The 20,997-nt window shown below is 38.7% G+C and overlaps 1 protein-coding gene and 1 pseudogene across 2 annotated transcripts in view; one reads left to right on the forward strand and one right to left on the reverse strand.

Moving 5' to 3' along the window:
- Magi3 (membrane associated guanylate kinase, WW and PDZ domain containing 3) overlaps nt 1–20,997 on the forward strand; it is a 154,407-nt gene that overhangs the window by 23,572 nt on the left and 109,838 nt on the right. The gene's annotated exons all lie outside the window — the stretch shown is intronic.
- Nucleotides 9,055–9,953, reverse strand: LOC138816763 (mitochondrial nicotinamide adenine dinucleotide transporter SLC25A51-like; annotated as a pseudogene).

Raw genomic sequence — 20,997 nt, forward strand, 5'->3', positions numbered from 1 at the left:
TGGTCCACTATAGTTGAAAAGTCTTTCAGTAGCTCAGTAATCACTTTTTTTGTTTTTTGTTTTTTGTTTTTTTGTCTGTCATGGGGCGTGAACTCAGGGCCTGGGTGCTGTCCCCTAAGCGTTTTCACTGGATGCTAGTGTTCTACTACTTTAAGCCACAGTGCCACTTCTAGTTTTCTCGTGGTTAACTAGAAATAAAAGTCTTACAGATTTTCCTGCCTGGGCTGGCTCTGAACCGTAATCCTCTTATCTAAACCTCCTGAGGAGCCACTGACACTCAGCTAAAGGTAATTTCTTGAATTTAAATTTAGTAAGAATTTAAAACTTAGAAATTTAGTTTTTGACTGTACTAGCCTCCATTTCAGATGCTTGAACTTGTATGTATCTGGTGGCTACTGTACTGCATGGTGCAACGCCATTCCATTTTATTTCATTCTGATACTGATCCTAATCCAATGCTTTATTACTGTAGTTCTACACTAAATCTTGATGTCTTCAATATCAGCACATCTTCAATGTCCACTCACATTGTTTTCCTCACAATTTCCTACTGCTGACATTGTTAGCTGACAACAAGGAAAACACGCATTATTGAGATGTTGCTGGTTAGTTAGTTGGCTTACAGCTAAATATCAACTTTAGTATTATTGAGTTTCATTCATTTTTATCTCTTGAGAAATAAAAAATGCAATGTTAACTGGCTTAAATTTTCCAAGATTATTCTGAATATCAATTATTCAAACCAAAATGCAAGCCACAGGAAAAAACTTTAAAAATATATTATGGTAGTAAGAAAAGTATATTTCCTATTTTTTCTTATTTATTAAAGTAGCTCAAGAAAATACTAGGTTAAAAAGAATTTGGAATAATGGCTGGTTCTGGAAATTCCATACTTGTGTGTACCATTTTTAGTATGTTGCACAGGCCTGGTACACTGGTCTTTAAATAGGTTTTTAAATGGAGGTATTATATTTAGCAGAACTTTCTGATCAGATACTAATTGTATCTTGTAGTTCACAAGCAAAATCTTCTATTATTGTAAACAGACTTGGTAGAAATGACTGATTAATTTACAAAGTAATATGTGACATTTTAGCTTAGTGACATTTCTTTAGAATATGAAAAGAGATGTTGGGAGACAATTACAATAGTACTGCTGTATAATTTGGGATAAATCAGGATGCATGCTATGACCCAAAAGTAAATTCCTTGACTTAAATAGAACACTGCTAAAGCAAATAATCTCATGTTTTAAAAACAGTTTCTGAATTGTATTCACACTAGACCAGTTAGCTGGTTAATTACTGTAATACAAACATTTTGTATTTGAATATCTTTGATTTCATTGCCACCCAAGTGAAGTGACTTATAAAATACTTGCTCTGTAGGAATGTGCCTTCTAGAGTAGACTCCCTGCAGGAGCTTCTGTGACAGGTCCTTCCGGCTGGGTAGTGTGTGGACATTGAGATAGATTATGGTGTTAGACTGAACAAACATTTACTGATCTGTTCTGACAATATGGCTGACTAAATCCTCCAGTTATAAGACTTGGAAACAAGCTTGATTTTAAAAAAGTAACCCATAGGTGAGCATAAAAAGGAACTAGCAGGTGATGAGGAAGCATGATGGCTTTGAAATCACTGGATACACTGGAGACCTACAGATGTAGAACTTGAGAGTTGAGGGTTGCAAGGAATATGGGTATAAACTTCCATAAGCTGTGGCACCATATTGGAGGCAGCCTTACAGAAAGGACAAAGGGTTATAGGGAAAGAGCACTTGCTTCTAGAAGGAAGCAAAGAAAACAACCTTTGGGCTTTGACTAAGGGGAGGGTTAAAAGAAAAAAAAAAAGTCCAAATGACAGAATTTGTGACCACTCGTGCATTTGGGGTTCAGGTTAATAATGCTAGCATGGTCTGAAAAGTACCAAGCCAGGAATTAGATATTTAACATAGATTTAGGTCTTTAGTGCTCTTTTTATCTAGCAGAACAAATTCAGATTCTACCTAGAGGTAGAGGACTCTACCTCTGAATTTGTTATCTTCTAGAATCTGAATTTGTTATCACCCAAGCTGCGAGCAATTACCAGTTAAATAAAGGAGAACCACTCAGTCATAAACTATCCTTATGACAAACCACCAAGAATGAGTGTCAGTTTACCAAGTAATAAGTTTACCAATTAGTAATGCATGCAGATTATGAGATAGGGTCTGTCGGTGTGTATGTGTGTGCGCACGCGCATGTGCGCGCGTGCGTGTGCGTGCGCGCCAGCCAGTCTGGGGCTTGAAACCATGCTTTGGGTATCTGAGTCTTTTTGTTCAACACTAGCTCTGTACCACTTGAGCCACAGCACCACTTCTGGTTTTCTGGTGGTTTATTGGAGATGAGTCTCACAGAGTTTCCTGCCTGGACTGGTTTTGAACCGCAATCCTCAGAGCTCAGCCTTCTGAGCAGCTAGGATTACAGGCGTGAGCCACCGATGCCTGGCTTCCAGATAACTTTGAAAGATTGTTTCTGATCTTGTGAGGAAGGAAGGGTTGAGACAAGGAGTACAGCTACATGAAACAGTTAAGTGGAAATAAATAACAGCATACTTGATTAAAAATTTAAAAAAAAACAGCTTCAGAGTAGTACTAAAATACTGGATACTGTGATTCATCACTTAGGATTATGGTATTGTCTGGGGAAAAAACAAAAGATAAGATTCAGCAAATAGGAAAGTTAAAAATTAAAAGGGTTGGAGGCATGGCTCAGTTTGTAGAGCACTAGCCAATGAGCAAAAGCATCAGGTACCAAGTTTAAGTTCTGGTCTTGGACCTAAAAAAAAAATTACAGCTTTTAATTAGGATAAGCGTATTTATGTATTAATGGCTATTTGTAAATGTTCTTCAAGGAAGAGCCTGGGGTTAGGTTAGACAGCTGACAGTTGGCTCTGTAGAGACCTTGTACCTGGATGACGTGACTCTGCCTGGATATTCTTCTGCTGCTCTGGCTGATCTTCTCTTTTCTAGATTTTAAAAAAATTTGTTGATCTTCATTTAGAGCTGTAGTCCTGAATCATTAAATATAATTCTATGACTTTGCTGGTACTGTTCATAATATTTGAAAGGATTAACATTGATTTATTTTCTAAATCCACAGCTATTAGGAAATAACCTACAACTTCAGGATTTACTTTGCAAAATGATTTCCTTCTAATGTATGCTGTTTGAAAGGAATTCAGAATCCTGTTACATAAGAGGCTATACAGTATTAATCTCATGAGTGGTTGGGGCTTCAATAAAATTAAATATTCCTAATTTCAAAAGTAAAATTTACTTATGTAAGAACATTGGGAAAATATAAACTATTAATATATTATTTTCCTGTCATTTTTATTTTTCTGTACATGGTTGAAACTCTCAAAGTCTGTTTATGCCCAAATCCCTTGTAAATAGTAATTATTCAGACATTTAATCTCATAGAGACTTGGTCAAGATGTATAGTCCATTATAATAACTTCTTAGTCTGTGGTTTTCCTGGGAATGATTTTTTAAGCTGTGACTACTTTTAAATCCTTTTGAGACATAAAAAGTAGGAGTGAGTGGTAGTTAACAGTTTCTGCCTGCCTGCTCTCAATCCACTTTTCCTTCCACTGTACCCTCTCCAGGCAGCACCGGGCTCCGTTCTGTCAGTAGAGGGAGCTGTAGGGCTGCAGAGTAGGAGGGCTGTCTCTTGAGCTGGGAAGTGCTTTCTGCTCTTACATATTTGGTCTTCACCTTCCATCAGCAGGAGGGCAGTGTAACTCCCCGTATCTCACTGCCTAGTGAAGCTTCGGACTTCCTCAGTGCCCTTCACTCTGCTGCCTCGGATGAAACACCTTCACCTGCACCTCTTTCCTCAGACACTCTCATCCACTGATGTTACACCTATACCTGCACTTCCTTCCTCAGACAGCCTCATCCGCTGGTGTTACTCCTACACCTGCACCTCTTTCCTCAGACACCCTCATCCACTGGTGTTACACCTACACCTCCTTCCTTATACCTACACCTGCACTTCCTTCCTCAGACACCTCATTTACTGGTGTTAACACCTTCACCTGCATTTCCTTCCTCACACACCCACATCCACTCCTGTTACACCTTCACCTGTACTTCCTCAGACACCCACATCCACTGGTATTATACCTTCATCTGCACCTCCTTCCTCAGACACCTCATTCACTGGTGTTATACCTTTACCTGCACTTCCTTCCTCAGACTCCTCATCCATTCTCTAGTAGTAATGATCAAAATTATCTCCATACATTTGTCAAATACTTTTTAGAAAAATTTGTTATCTTTAAATAGTTGTACAAAGGAGTTGCCATTACACAAAGCTGCTTATGAACACAGTGCATTTTGATCAATGTCACTCCTTTCCACACTTTCACCTGTCCCTCCCAATCCACCCCTTCCCTTGCTTTTCTTTGTTGTGTAGTATACATTGACTACCCGACAGCAGTCTCCCACAAATATATTTTGAGGGCACAGAGGAATCCTGGCTGAGGAGCAGAGGTTTCGTAGGGCACTCTTCCCTTTTCTTCTCTTGGTTTTGGAGTTATCACTTTCATGGTCTCCTTCCTTTGTACTTATGACTCCTCTTTCCTGTAGACACGCTCTTTTACTCAAAGGATTATTAGACATCTAACAGATATCTCATCCTTCATATTCATGAATACATGAATGGGTTTCTGCTTTTCCCACCTCCATTTTAAACTGTTCTCAGTTTATTTGGTGTTATGTCCTGTTGTCTAGGCCACAGATTTATCTCTGCCTTGCTTGCTTCTCAAGGTTCAAAGGTAGTCTGTCTAGAAGGCCTATTATCTGTATGTTCATTTGCCACTTGCTCTGTGTCAGACCACTCCACATTGCAGCCTTGGGACCGCCATTTGATGGGTTGGAGCCTCCTTTCCTGTCTCCCAGTTTTTACCTTAGTGTCCATAATCATTCATAGCATCCCTGAGTTGCTCCTTTAAAACACTAAATCAGATCCTGTCATTCTTCTCTTCAGAATAAGAGTCAGAGCTGGGTGCTGGTGACTCACGCTTAGAATCCTGCTGAGAAGGCTGAGATCTGAGGATTGTAATTCAAAGCCAGCCTGGGCAAAAGTCTGTAAAACTCTTATCTCGCATTAAACCACCAAAAAGGCAGAAGTGGCGCTCTGGCTCAAGTGGTAGGGTGCTAGCCTTGAGCAAAAAAGCTTAGGGAATACCTAAGTCCTGAGTTCAAGCCCCAGGAAAGCATGCTCTTCTCTCTCTCTCTCTCTCTCTCTCTCTCTCTCTCTCTCTCTCTCTCTCTCTCTCTCTCTCTCTCTCTCTCTCTCTCACACACACACACACAAAATACCTAGTGTATACTATACTAGGTGCTTGAAAAATAGATGTTGAATCAAGTACTAAACCAAACTATTTCAAATACATTTCCATTCTTTATTCCATTCTTATTGCTACTCAATACTATGAATTGTTTCTCCCTTTTTCTTGAACTCTTCTTTAGCTATCAGGACTGTACTTATTTACTGATTGATCTTCTGTCTCCTGTATGGCTCTTTCTACTTTCTTTGTTCAGTCACATAAGACTGTCTCAATCAGTAATCCTCAACTTTCTTTCTTTTACATTCTTTATCCATCTTGGTGAATTCAGCCACATCAGTAGCTAAAACTCATCTCTATTTTTGTCTTTTCTCTGTTCACAATATGCATTGATTCATGAACTCTTCTCCTTTAAGGTTTTCATTTTCATTAAATATGAACTTCCAGAAGTGAGGACTGGGTCTTTCTGGTCAAATACATATTTCTAGGAACAGCCTTGATTCCTGGTACACTGTGTCCAGCTAGTATATAACTGTTGAATGATATATCTTTTTTCAGTATATTCTTTTGAACATCCTCAGCTAGATTCCCTTATATGCCCTGTCAGACCTACTCTCCAATAAATCTACTTTTCTTCCACATTGCCTTTTTAGTAAGGAGTAAACCTGTCCAGTGTTTTAAACCAAGGTGTTTTCTTAAATTTCCTCCCACTTATTTTTTTCTCAAACCTTGCCAGTTCTTTTTTCTTTATTGGGATATAGAACATAAACTTGTTTTAATTGTGCAGTCATTACCACAATGTAATTTCATATTTCCCATCATCCTGAAAACAAATATCATTACAGTCACTTCCCATTATACCTCTAGTCCTAGGCAACAACCAAACATTTTTTTAAGTTGTTGTTTTTGTTTGTTTGTTTTTGGTTGTTACGGTGCTTGAACTCAGGACGTAGGCACTATCCCTGAGCTCTTTCACTCAAGGCTAGTGCTCTATTGCTTTGAGCCACAGTGCCACTGGTTTTCTGGTGATTAATTGAAGATAAGCATCTCATCGACTTTACTGCTGGAGTTGGTTTTGAACTGGGATTCTCAGATCTCAGCCTCCTTACCAGCAAGATTACGGGTGTGAGCCACCAGTGCCTGGCTTCCAATCTGATTTTTGTATCTATAGTTTTCTTCTTATAATATTTCATATGGATATATATTCCATTTGATTTCTTCACTGAGCATATTTTTTTAAATTTGTGCTATAAATTTGTTCCATTATATTAGTGAATATTGTTTTCCTTGTGTGTATATATTACATTTTTATAATTACTCAGCAGTTGATGGACATTAGAGATGTTTCCAGTTTTGGACTCTTACAATTTCTTTTTACAATTTTCATTTTTAAAGAAAATGCCTGTTCCTACAAAATATGAGTATTTTACATTTAATCTTGAATTTTTAACCTAGTGTTACAATTTTGAACTATAATCCTATTTTTTTTTCTCCTATACTGATAACTTTACTCAATTAATTTACACATCCGGCTCTAGTGGAAACTTAAGTTTGCAAACTGGCATAAAGCTTATCTTTTGACCTTCAAAATTTCTCCTATTTCATTCACTAAACTGAATGCCTCCTAAGTGACAGGTACTATTCTAAGCTCTGATGTTAGAGTATATCCAGAATGCTTTTGAGGATTAATTCGCCACCCTAAAATGTAGTGAGATGAGAATGATCATTTAGCTTATGACTCAATAGGTTGATCTAGTGTGCATCTCTTTTGGTCATGGCTGGGCTCATGTATGCATTGTGGGCAGTAGCATAGTTTACTTCTAGGCATTGGTTGGCCATCTGGGATAGAGGGTGTTTGCAGTCTGTGGCCTGTTACTGTGTCTCCCAAGCTAATAGTGACGTGTTACTATAAAAACAACATATATATATGTTATATATGTCATATAGATATACTATCTATATCTGTGTATAGATGCAGATCCTAAAATTTTGTTCTGGTCCTTTCAAATCTGTGGATGGTTAAGCAATAGAGGCTGACTGGACCGGGTGTCTGGTCGGTGGGACTGACTGGACTGCACGTCTGGTTGGTTGGTGAGAATGTCTAGACTGGACATCCAATTGGTGGGGATGCCTGGACCTGGTGTCCAGTTGGTGAGGATGGCTGGGCTGCGTGGTCGGTGGGGATTACTAGACAGGGCATCCGGTTGGTGGGGATGGCTGGACCAGGCGTCTGGCCAGTGGGGATGATTGGACCGGGTGTCTGGTCAGCGGGGCTGGCTGGACCGGGCATCTTTACTCAGTAGCCTTAAATAGGCTTTTCCCAGCAAAAGGCTCTGCGAGAGAAACCTTTGAGGCTTAGAGCTGGGACTTGCCCACTTCTGCTTTATTCTGGCAAAAATACCATAGGACAGCTAAAATGAAAGAGTTGACTAGAGTACTCTTGTTTTTAGTGAAAGGAACTGTAAAATCTCATTTGACGGTGTACATATACGAGGAGATAAATTGTGCCCATTTTTTCAGGCTATCCTGTGGCAGAAAAGTGGCAGATTTATGTCATTGTAGAGTGTACACTGTAGTAATAGCAGTACTTCATTATGTTTCACGACACCCTGAAATATATACCCTTTAACTTACCCAGACTGCTCAAGCCCCATGGACTTGTTTCTCACCCTCACCTTCCTGTCCTTCAGTCATATTTTATAAATACTGTATGAAAGAATAGCATGCCTTTTTCTCTCATTTATTTACTCTCCTTGAAGTCTCTGTTCAACTCATAGTTCACCTTTGTTCACCTGATAGTCTTGTCTCCTCTGTGTCCTTTGCTGTTTGGTGTTAAATACAAAGACAGTGTCCTATTTATCTCTTTCCATTCATCAAATATTTATTGTATGTCCACTGTGTGTCAGGGCTGTGCTGAGTGCTAGGAGTAAACAAAACAGACATGGAAGGTTCTTGCATTCATGGAACTGCATGAATTGTATTTTTAAATATTGCTTTTTAGCCAGATTAGAATCTTAGGTTTTATTCATTTGAGCTCCATGCCCATTCCATCCACAGTCTTTCATGTTCTATTCTCACTATGATTTTTTTTAATCTTTAATGCATCACTTGGGTTTTGTTTTTTTGTTTTTTTTGTTTTTAGATAGCAAAATGGGAACTTTTATTAGCTGGTTGATTCTACCAAGTTAAAACAGAAAGTCTAGATAATGACTATCTCAACAAATGCTTAACTAATACCAACAAATTCATCATGAATTGGCCTACAACTAAGCGGTTTTTCTTCTCTGTTCTGCTACCATATTGAGTTTAATGAACCTTTGCAGGTGTTCCTCAGAGAAAAGAAGAAATAGAGTAAGACATTAATGAAGCCCCAGAAGTCACAGGTGTGAAGAGCATTTCCTCTGGATGCTCAAGGTCATTATATTTCAATAGGGAAGGCTTAGAAGCTATTTCAGGAGAAATAGCTTCAGTAGGTTACCCTTTCAAAACCAATCAAATACATACTTTTTGCCAGGCAGTTAGCCTAAATCTCCTGGGTAATGATTAAAAACAAAACCAAACCTCTTACATTTTCCTACTGAATTCTCTTAGCCTTTTATTTGTTCTTGTTGATGCTAACAAGAACCTTGTTGCCCATATTTACTGTATATGGACCTGATATCAACTTGTATTTAGGCCTATTAGGAACAAAGCCAAACCACATTCTTCTTAGGTCTATTTAGTTGATAAGTGGAATTTCACCAATGACTTTTTTCATATAACTTTTTAACAAGAACTCGTAAGTTGCATTGATTATTTCCCAAGAGCTGAGGGACCAGTGATAATTCAGATGTGCACCTCTGAAAAGATTTGCCAGTTTTCTCTTCTGTTTTAGCCAGATTGTTAGGAAAACCTTGAAGAAAGACTGAAATTTCCCAACAACCTGAGACTATGCAAGTTTTACAACATTAACAGAAAAACAAGAATCCCAACACTGCATCCAAAACATCTCCACAGATGAGGTTATTGACCAGATGAGCACTTCAAGTTGCAGTAGGGAGATGATCCTTCATGGGACCAAAAGAAAAGGACATCGCTGCATCCGTTACGGAACGGAATAGGTACCAAACCTTGATAATACTCCCCAGTCCCACAGCATTTCAGTGCCTGGAGAGCCTGATATGTGTTTGTGAATTTGTCACGATGCTTGTGGTCTTGAAGCAGTGTCTGAACTCGATCCAGTGGAGTGAAAATGGCTTCCGTGGCCCTGCAAGCATTTGGGAGCACTAACATGCCTACAGAGAAGGCAGGGTGGACCCTCGTGCGAGCCAGACATAAGGGTCAGTGAAGTTCATTGTTTTCCCCATCAGTGGGGGAAGGATCCCACAACACAGGTTTTGAAATCCACCCTTCCTCAACTGAAGTACCGCATCCTGGTTTTGATTGCATGTAGCTGCTGCCTGATGAGGAGCTTCTAAATGGGAGCTATGACCACTGTGTTGTTGAGAGCTGTTGTTGAGAGCCGTACAATACCACAGAAGTGATGCTTCACCCCCAACGGCTGTAATGTGAGGCACAGTTCTTGTTTAGAGGTGTTAAGATTGGTGGCTTCTTCTCATGAGCTTCTGAACTCTTCATGTTGCTTAAGACCTTTCTTCGTGATATGCCAGCTGAGCCTGGTGTTGTGGGGGTTGAAGGCTTTTTGGTGACTTCCAGTTTCTTCCATTGTTGCTGGTCTGCCAGGTGTTCTCTTGGTTTCTCATGGTTGTGGGCACCAGCCCTACTCCCTGAGCTGCCTGCCTGCGTGCAAACAGCCAGCCACCCGCACCACTTGATGTTTACAGTTGAATTGTTAGTTGCTATACAGTGCGTGTGATTCACAAACTAAGCATATTAACTCCACAGTTAAGTCCTATTCTGTATTGATACGTTCTATATGGAATACTATTTCTTAGAAGCAGTTATTTCTTAGAAGCAGTTCTTTCTTGCTTACTTTTACCCCTTGGTACTCCATCTCTAAGAATGGAACATCTCACATATTTTAGAATTCTGAGTTGAAATTCTTTTTCATCTAGGGAAATTAGATTTTAGTGTTCAGTATAGTAAGCACTTAATAAACATGTACATAGTAATAGCCCATTTGGCTTTTTTGTTCATTGAAATTCAACCAAGATGATTTATCTTAATGGATTTTTTTAATGGCTAAATTAATTTTTTGACTTTCAGTATAGTAAGGGTAATAACTTCATTATAAACACAATAATACCTACTTTGTCTCTTCTCTGTCCTTTTTGTTCTTAAAATATTATTGTATAAATTTGAGAGCATTTCTAATTACTAACCTAGTTGAAGCATTTTGAAAATATGCAGATGAATTTTATGCTTGCAGAAATAAAGCCAAGGAAAATTTAGAGAAGTGGTTAATTAACTTTAATTAGCTAGTGTGAGTTTTATTAGCTTGGTCTTAGACAAGCACATCATTCATTTATACATTCTTCGTTCTTGGTTCAGCTGTTCATTTAATAAGTATTTTAAAGTGATTACTATATTGCTTATTGTATGTAAAAGTGCAGGTGTTACAAAGAGAAATTAAACAGTTGATGTAGTTTATTTTATAGTTAAATGTCTAAGATAGGAAAAATTGAGAAAGCTATACATTTATCAAGTCTAAAAAGGGAAAGCTAAGTATTGTACCAGTTTTAACCTTTTCTAGCATCATTGGCCATTCTGTAAATCTAGCAAGGGAAATTCTGGTATTTGGATTTTTCATTGAACAATTAAAAGACACTAATAATCTGCTTAGCACACTGAATCTTAAAGGTCTCATTTTGTTGCTATGAGTTTGTTTTGAGGATTGAATTAGCTATTGGGAAGTAATTAAACACTTACATGTTGTTACTGATGTTGGAGTTTGTGCTGTTGCCATTGGACTTCTGGGACTTGGCAGATGTGTTCAGGAGTTGAGCGGCAGATGCTCACTCTCCTGTCTAAGCTTCCTCTATGCTCATCTTCTGCCTTAGACCAGCTGACGAGAGCAAAAGACTTTGGGATTGTCACCCAGCATGGCTGCCTGGTGGCCCCGCTGGCTGGGATTGTGGCCAGACTGGTGGCCACACTGCCATTTGTTGAACCCGAGTGGTAAATGTTGGCAGTGGGTATTCTGGAGCTGTTGTCGAGGGTGCGGGGCTGATCACCACACCAGTGGTCCAGTCTGATGGGGAGCAATTCACTCCTTCCCAGACAGCATCATCAGTTTTTCCTGAGGGAGAAATCAGCACATTTAGGTTTTAGATGCTCCTCTTGTCATTCCTTCCTGCAGAGGTGGGGGAAGAGGCAGCCTCTGCAGAATCGAGGGAGAGAACTGTTGACAATCTTCTTGAATGTATACATACAGATATTCCGTATATTTTATAACATGTCAGATGAACTATTTAATGACACTTAAATAGTTCAAAATGATGAATAATGGCTAGGTTTAGGAAAGTTATAGTGTATATAACAGAAAGGGCCTGAATAACAGTCAATCTCATACAGACCTCTTTACAATTCCAGTGTTATATACAAAAAGTCTTCTATAAGTGAAATTGTATAATTGCTTTCTGTATTTTTATGTGCAGGAAGAACTAAGATATGAGAACATTTGTAAAGTAAAACCAAATCTATCTCAAATGGCCAATTAGTGTGCAAGAGTTATAAAGCCACTCACATGTTAAAGCCCAAGTGGTTCCTTTCTGTTTTTGTTTAAACAAGACTAATCAATCTGTAGATCAACAAGGAGTTTTAAAGTGTTCAAAAATAAAAAATTAGGCTATTTGGGGGGTTAATTTTTTCATTTACTTAAAATGGAAAGGATATTACATAACCAGTAAGCTGGGTAATGTTAATAATTAAGGAGAGATTCTAAATGCTGCCTTTTTTCCTTTTCCATTTGGTGCTTCTTTGATAAACATTTTTTTGTATTGTTGAAGCACTTTGAAAAATTGAATTGTAACTGCACAGCTTATATTACAATGAGATCATTCTTAAAGACTGATTTTTGAAGGTTATTTAAAAAGCAGTCAAATTAAAGTTATTTTAAAAAGACCTGTTTTCCACTTTACACTGCAGGAGTTCCTGGACTGAGAACTATTTCTTGGCAAGACAGTGATTTATGTATTGCTCTGCTTACTTATTTTGACTAGCTGAATTAGAGTCTACATTTTGTTAATTCTTTACCCTCAATGTTTGTCTATATGTGTATTTGTTACATTTGTGAAGAAGAATGCATAGATCTTTTTTGTTCCTGAAAAATTTCAAGATGCATATCCATCTATAGAATTATTTGAACATGACATTCATAAGGAAGATGTCATATAAAAATAAAATAAACATACACAAAATATTTTAAGTATGCTTTAAAAAGGAGTAATTAAAAGTAATAATCTAGCCAGGCACCGGTAGCATACACCTGTAATCCTAGTCCCTCAGGAGACTGAGATCTGAGGATCGCGGTTCAAAGCCAGCCTGGGCAGAAAAGTCTGTGAAACTCTTATCTCCAATAAATCACCAGAAAACCGAAGTGACACTATGGCTGATGTGGTAGAATGCTCCCCTTGAGCTGAAGAGCTCAGGGACAGTGCCCAGGCCCAGAGTTCAAGCCCCGTGACTGACTACTACTACCACTACTACTACTACTACTACTACTACTACTACTACTAATCTTAGAAAAGATTGATCTCCCTTAATTTCTTTGATTTGTGTATATACTCCCATGTCTAGCCTAGTTTTACTTACTTGTTTCATATTTTTTTATTATTTAATATTCTTTTGCAGTCTTTCCCTCAAAACAGGTGTGGAAATAAACCCATTTTTATCTATTACTATTTCATAAGAGTAACATTGGCATTAGAAGAGTAGGTGCTACCTTTAATTGATTACCACTTCAATTATTCATATCAAATTAAGTGTCTTGGTTTTTCTAGACCCTTGTTTTCTCTCCTTTTTTTTTCTTGCCTATCTCATTAGCTTATGATTAATTTATGGCTGTTAGTTGTTTTCCTCCTAGATAATAGAAGGAGAAAGAAGGCAGAACTTGAATAAGGATTGCTAATGATTTCTTATTCCCTTATTTATCATTTAACTTTGTTTGCCACTGGCAGAAATATTTCTGTACATTTATATTTAGTTCTCTTTCAGTCTACAAACATATATGATGGATATTTAATTACCTGTAGTTCCTGCACCTTTTCTCTTCTCTCAGTGCCTTTGCACTGCTGTTCTGTTCTCCCATGTGGCAGCTCTCACAGCTCTGTACTGAGGTCGTTTTCTGGAGTCTCTCTATGACACCTCCTCATTTTTTGTTCTTATAGCATTCTATGGATGACTTTTTTTTTTTTTTTTTGGATGACTCTTAAGATTACTACACTGCATTATTTGTCCCTTCACTTGACTATGAGCATTGTGAGAACAAGTAAGATTTTTGTCTCTATGTGCTAGGGAATGGGCTTAGTAGTTTTAGATACAATTGAATAGGTTAAATTGCCCCAATGTATTTTTTAAGTATCATTATATTATATTTGATTGTTTATTATCTCCATCTTACGATAAGAAAGCCGAACTTAACGATTTGCTCATTTATTAAGTGCTAGAGCTGGGACTTAAATCTGGGCCTATTTTGACCCATTTTTTTTTTTTAATTTTTAAACTTGCTTCTTCCTTGGTTATACAAATGTGTATAATTAATTTAAAGGACAAATACTTGGATATCATACAGCTATGGGGTTGGATTCTAGTTTGCCATTTAGTGAGCAGTTGGCAAGCATCTAAATCTATTTTCCTTTGAAATTGTGATTAATGTCATTACCTGCTTTAGATGGTTGTGAGGATGAAATGCACTGTGTGCTTAGAGGACTTACACAGGGCTAGCATACACACGTGACCTGGAGCTGGTGGTAGTGTAGGTAAGAATGCACACGGCTCAAGTGGGAGAAGAACTGACCAACAGGCTGAGCAAAATAGTCTGAATGCCTCACATAGTAAACTTGGAGGTATCTTCAGGGAAAGGTCTCTCCCTCCCTTTTCCTTATGGTCCTGGGGTATCCGCGCAGCTGCTGTGCAGTGTCCAGAGTTGGAGGACATGAGAAGGAGGGAGTGGGCAAGCCCTGCTGAGGCCCCTCTCATCTCACTGCTGGAATTGCTTGCATGGCCTGCTCGAGAAGCACCACTGCTCTCCTCCTGGATGTTCCTTTACCCAGGCTTTGGTGCATGAGACAGGAAGGGGAGAACAGAGTGGCTGACATGAGACCAGCAGTCCTCCTTCCAGGAAGGAGTGTGCCGCTGCCTCATAGGAGTTAGAGAATGACTTTGCTGCCGGTGTCCAGTCAGAAGGGGCTGTCCATGTGGTGGAGCAGCATGCTTGTTCTGTCACCTGAGCCAGTTCAGAAAGCGTCTTAACTTGCATCATCTGTATGATAGGAGTAAGTCAGCTGTGTTCCTCACATAACATTTTGTAAAATGGACATTTCAAATATTTTCCTATCTCATTGGCTTACATATACTTAAAAATATTACTACTGCTCCTTCTGAGTATCTCCCCTCCTCTCACCGAGCTTCAGAAACCAAGGGACCCAGTCACCACCAGACACACAATAACCAATTATGTAACTGCTAGGGTCCTCCTGGTAGCTTGTTGGTTGCTGCATTTTTTTTTTTTAAATAAGAGAAGATAAAGGAGTTTATTGTTGGTGACCCTAACCAAGGTAGTGCCAGAAGTTAGGCTGCTGTTTTTTTAAAAAAGATCTACACATCTTCAGCATTAGTTGCCTACCAAAGCCTCTTCCTCTTCCTTAGCACGTCATGTTTATGCCTTCTCCTGCTATTCTTATTAGATTCAATGGAAACAATAGGGTCTTCAGTAGTTCTGCCTCCTAGTACCTAGACTCTAAGTGGTTATTAGATTGCCTTCTCACACTAGTGACTTTTGGCTAGTTGGAGAGAAAAGAGAAACAATCTTGGGGCTTGTGTTTTGCCAGTAATTGGTAGGATGTGTTACTCAGATGCTTATTTGGAGACAAGGGCCAGGGCTCAGGTGGTAGAGCACATGCTTGGTATGCATGAGGCTGAGGCCCTAGATTCATTCATTCCCTAGTACAGAGAAGAAAGGAAGAATAGGAGGACTTTCTTAGATCTGGAAAATAATTTTGTGTTAAAAGAAACAAAGTATAAGGAATATTTGGACTGTGTGCTGTTATAACTCTTTAGTTCAATTACATTTCACATTTTAGCTTTGAAGACTGTCCCCAAAATGTAATTACTCTTATACATTATTCCCATAAGGAAATAGTTCATGACTTTCAACTAATTTGAAGACAAGCATTTGGGATAAAATGTATCATGAGTTCAGTCACCTATATTTGAGTGTTACTTTTTTTGGTGTTACTTTTTTGTACTTTGGTAGGATTCTGGACTAACATGTGCTCCAAAAAACAAACAACAAAACAGTAGAAGCTGAAGATAGAAATAATTCAGTACCTGATTAATGAGCTCTTCTATTATAAAGAGTTTAGAACACCAAAAAAAACCTATTTGGCTGCAGAATCAAGTATGTACTTTTCTGTGGGTATTTCATAATTTTTCTTTTTATATTAACAACTTGAAGGTTTAGTTATTTTCTCATGTCTTAAGTTGGAGAGCATAATGATATTTATGTAGAAATTAACATCTGATTATTACATGACTTTTTAGCTAAATTGTTTTACAAACTGATGTGAGTTTCAAATTTTTTAGATTCTTGAATTTACTGGATGGCTTTTAGTCATTCATAAGCTACTGATAATTTATGCTATAATAATAAATCATAATAATGAATATCAAGTTCAGCTTCCAAATATTGAGAAGAAGCATATATACTTTACTGTGACAGTTTTGAAATAAACAAAAAAAGGCAGAAGATACGTTGGGAAGCAGATGTTGTATGACTAAAGTACCCAGCTGTGTTCCAACAAAACGAATCTCATGCCGATTAGTTTAACAATTCCTTGGCAGTCAGAAACATATGCACAGCAATAAACACAGCATGGAGAAATTTTTAAAAATTAAAAGTGTTTCCTAAACCTAAAACATTGGCAGTGTCTAGCCTACCATCTGTGTGACTGTGTCACTGAAAAGTTGATTTTGTTGTTGCTAAGTCATACCAAGGTCACTTCAAACAAAATAAACCAAATCAGTTAACCCATTATAGTCTTCATAATAGCTCTAAAAGTAGTATAGATATTTTAATTTCGTGAACATATTATTTCAGTAAAATAAATTCCACATGGTATAATTCTATATTAGTTTCTTTGCATCATAGAAGTTTTAGGTTTTGCTTAAGCCTTCTTTGAATTCTTGCAGGTCAAACCTATTAATTATTAAAAAATTAATATCAAAATGATACTTTGCAAGACTTAGATGAATGACTAACTATAAAGCATGACACCACTGATCTTACTGCCATGGTCTTCTGTCAGAAGGGACAGGTCTTAATACAACTTAAATTTTTTGCCAGGCGCTGGTGGCTCGCACCTGTCATCCCAGCTACTCAGGAGGCTGAGATCTGAGGCTCACAGTTCAAAGCCAGTTGGGGCAGGAAAGTCTGTGAGACTCCCAAGTTAGCCACCAGAAAACTGGAAGTGGTGCTGTGGTTCAAAGTGGTAAAGCACTAGCCTTCAGTGAAAGAGCTCAGGGACAGCACTCGGGCCTTGAGTTCATTAATCTTTGTTTTTTTTTTTGGATGTGGGGACTTGCACTGTGGGCCTAGGCTGTCCCTCATCTCTTCAGCTCAAGGTGAGCACTCTACCACTTGAGCCACAGCACCACTTCCAGTTTTTTCTGTTTATGTGGTGATGAGGAATTGAACCCAGAGCCTCATGTATGCAAAAGCAAGCACTCTACCACTGAGCCACCTTCCTAGCCCTAATTATTCTTAAATTAATCTTCCATTCCACTTTCACTTATAGGACTCAAAGTGGAAAAAAATTAAACTCATTGTTTCTGTGTGGTATAGCAGTTCTTGGTAATTGGTTCAACATTTTTTTTCTTTGATTATTTAGACATGTTGCAAACTGTAACATTGGATTTTCCCAGAGATTCAATGAAACATGTTAATTAACTAGCACTTTGCAGAAATCAAGGCCAGTATAATTTGTCTGAAAATGAAAACTTTTAAAACACTTAGTGAAAGATTAAATGAAAGATTAATTAGACTTTGCCAGAGAAACATGCAGACATCCAGGTACAGAGAACAAAGAAAGGTTTATTGTTGGGAAAGGGGGCCAGGAAGACTCCTTCTCACAAGGGAAGAATGAGAAGCACCGGCTATTGTCTGGGGTGACCTATATAACATAGGAGGTCTGGGAGGGGCTAGAAGGGGCTAGGAGGCGGAGACCCTGGTGTGGATGTGGGGGCCAGGGGCTTCATCATGGCAGACTGGGATTTATGGCTGTTGTCCAAGTAGTAGATAACTGGTCCTGCAGCTGCCCAGACCTGAAGGCCACTCTAAGGGGCCCCTGTTGCCTTATATTGGTGGTAGCTGCCCCAGAGAAGTGCCATCCCAAGGTAAAGGTGGTTGGAAGTAGATTATTTACTGCCTTTACTACATGGGCCTGGTGTTGCCTAGGAAGGGAGTGTGCCAAGCTGTGGAGAAGGGAAGGGAGTTCATTTCACTAACAGTTACAAATGTATACATTTGTGAATAAATTATACTGCAAACAACTTGATAGGCTTTGGTAGTCATTAGTCTTGTGTTAATAAGTTGTAATAAATTGAAAGCATCTCTTATTACCTTTTGATCTTATCTATCTACCTACTGCTTACCTACCTCTGGTACTGAGGCTTTAACTCAGGACCCCCAAACCAGTCCTTCATTTTTTTCCTTATGGCTAGGGTTCTTCATTTACTACAGATTGGGCTTTTTGATGGTTAATTGGAGAGAGCATCTTGCAGACTTTTCTGCTTGGGATGGCGTTGAATTGAATTCTTAAGATCTCATCCTCCTGAAGAGCTAGGATTGATTCTAGGCATGAACCACCAGTTCTCAGTCATACATTTATTTTGATGCAACAATTTCTGTGAAGGTACCGTGAATCAGAAAAAGATCTTTCCTTAAAGTATTTATCATTTGCTTATGCCTAATTTATTTCTTAACTAATCCTAAGATTATAAGAGTCTTGGCATAATTGATGTTATTTTTCTATTACAATAGCTAGAAACATTTTGCCTCATTGGCTAGTTAGGATTTTTTTTTGGGGGGGGGTCCGGTTGTGGGGCCTGAACTCTGGGCCTGGGTGCCATCCTGCTGTCCCTCAACTCTTCAGCTCAAGGCTAGCACTCTACCACTTGAGCCACAGCGCCACTTCTGGCTTTTTTCTTTTTGCTTATGTGGTGCTGAGGAATCGAACCCAGGGCCTCATGCATGCAATGCAAGTGCTCTACCACTGAGCCACCTTCCCAGCCCTAGTTAGGATTTTGCCTGTGTTTTGCTTCTGATTACAGTTGAACGTACTGAATCCACAGTGTATAGTAATAACTGCCTTGTTGAGTCACAGGAGGGGCCTTGTCTTTGTTAAACACCAGTCCGGCAGCACCTTATAGAACTTAGGTAGGAAGGAGACAGAAAGAAATGGCTGCATGAAGTGAGTTATAAAAAGAAAAAGGAAATACATTTAGGTGGTTTCATGTTTCCCTCATATGGAACAAGAGAACTGAATCAGATCACTGTCAGATCAATCTGAAAATTACAGAAAATTGATTTTGGATATGCTGCCCTGTATAAAAGTGATTGGAAGACTTTGTTTAAAATCACTTATTTCCTACAGTAATTCTTAAAAATTCCTAGTCAAAATGTCTTTCAACCAGTACATTCTTTGATCATTTTTATCCTTGCTTTTTCAGCCCAAGACTCAGTAGTGATGTTTATTGCACACTTACTCCCAACTATTTGTTCTTGCCTGATTCACTTCACTATTCAGCAGCTGCCCATCCTTGCCTTGTCTTCCAGGAAGATGGGGACAGAGGTGTTGTGGTCGTCGTGTAACTTGTGCTGCTGGTCCACTGATCCCCACCCCATGGGATTGTGGGTAGTCAGTGCTTGCCCAGCCTGAGATCTGCTGGCTTCCTGCAACTTCAAATGTGATGAGTAAAATCATGCTCAGTCACACATCCACATTGTGTCTCTCTGATGTACTGTGGTTTGCACATTTAACCTTGCAATGGCTTTGTAGTAACCAACTTTAAAAATGTTATGCTCTGATTGCTTATTTTTAGAAGATGAGGATGTTTAATTTTAAAAAGGAGAAAAAAGAAAAAGGAAGGAAAATTGGGAGTCATTTACAGAAGATTGCAGTAGGGCCTTGTAGAATTAGGAGACAAATTCATGTAATACTTTTGTGAATTAAAGCCTGACAGATGATTATAGAAAAGGAGTTTGTAATACTTATGGTAAAATTACATTTATATTTCAAAGTAAATATCTGAAATCAGTTCCTCCCCACTCTTATGCAGTAATATTCTGAAATTCTAGCCACAGTAATGAGGCAAGAAAAACCAAAAGTTATTCATATGGAAAAAGTCAGGTTTTTGGGATCTGTAGATTCCATCATTAAAAAAAAAACAACATCTTAGTATGATAAACACTCCCAGCATTGTAGCAGGACATAAAATTAACATACAGAAGTCAGTAGCTTTTTTAATTCACCAGAAATGAACAGGCTGAGAAAGAAATCTAGAATGGTTTAATTCCATTCATGATTAGCCTCAAAAAGAAGAATAAAAACCTAGGAATCAACTGAAGAGGTGAACAGCCTCTACAATTAAAGCTATAAAACCTTGAAGAAAGAGATGGAGAATACACCAAAAGTTGGAACCCCCCCCCACCCCCCCCCCCCGCCCCATGTCCAAATTGGCAGTACTACTGAGAACATTCTGCAAACTCAATTCCTATGAAAGTCTCAAGTTACTCTTTGCAGGAACAGAAAAATCAACACGAAAATTCATGTGGAAACATAAAAGGCCCTGAATAGCAAAAGTAATCCTGAGCAAAAAGAGCAATGTTGGAGATATAATATGGGACTTCAAATCTTACTACAGAGCCATAGTAACAGAAATAGCATGGTACAGACATGAAGACTGATGGAACAGAATGGAAGACTTGGAAATAAATCCACACAGTCATAGCTGAGTTTTGACAAAGGAGCAAGAAACAAGCATTGAAAAAAAAAAAAAAGACTTTTCAATGATTTGGTGTTGAGAAAACTGGTTATCTATAAACAGAAACTGAAACTAGACCCCTATCCTCACCCTGTACAAAAATCAATTGATGGAGCTGGGAAGGTGGCTCAGTGGTAGAGCGCTTGCCTTGCATGCCTGAGGCCCTGGGTTCGATTCCTCAGCACCACATAAGCAAAAAGAAAAAAGCCAGAAGTAGTGCTGTGGCTCAAGAGGGAAAGCACTACCCTTGAGCTGAAGAGCTGAGGGACAGCGCCCAGGCCCAGAGTTCAGGCCCCACGACCGGACCCCCCCCCAAAAAAAAAATCAATTCATAAGAGATCCAGGATCTTAATGTAAGATCTGAAACTACTTGGGGAAAACACTTGAAATTATAGGAATAACCCTTTTCTGAATAAGATCCCAGGATCAGGTGTTCAGCGTGAGCTGGCCATGGTGGCTC

The sequence above is a fragment of the Dipodomys merriami genome, unplaced genomic scaffold (genome assembly GCF_024711535.1).
Source record: "Dipodomys merriami isolate MVZ:Mamm:240054 unplaced genomic scaffold, mDipMer1.0.p SCAF_7, whole genome shotgun sequence".
NCBI classification, from domain to species: domain Eukaryota; kingdom Metazoa; phylum Chordata; class Mammalia; order Rodentia; family Heteromyidae; genus Dipodomys; species Dipodomys merriami.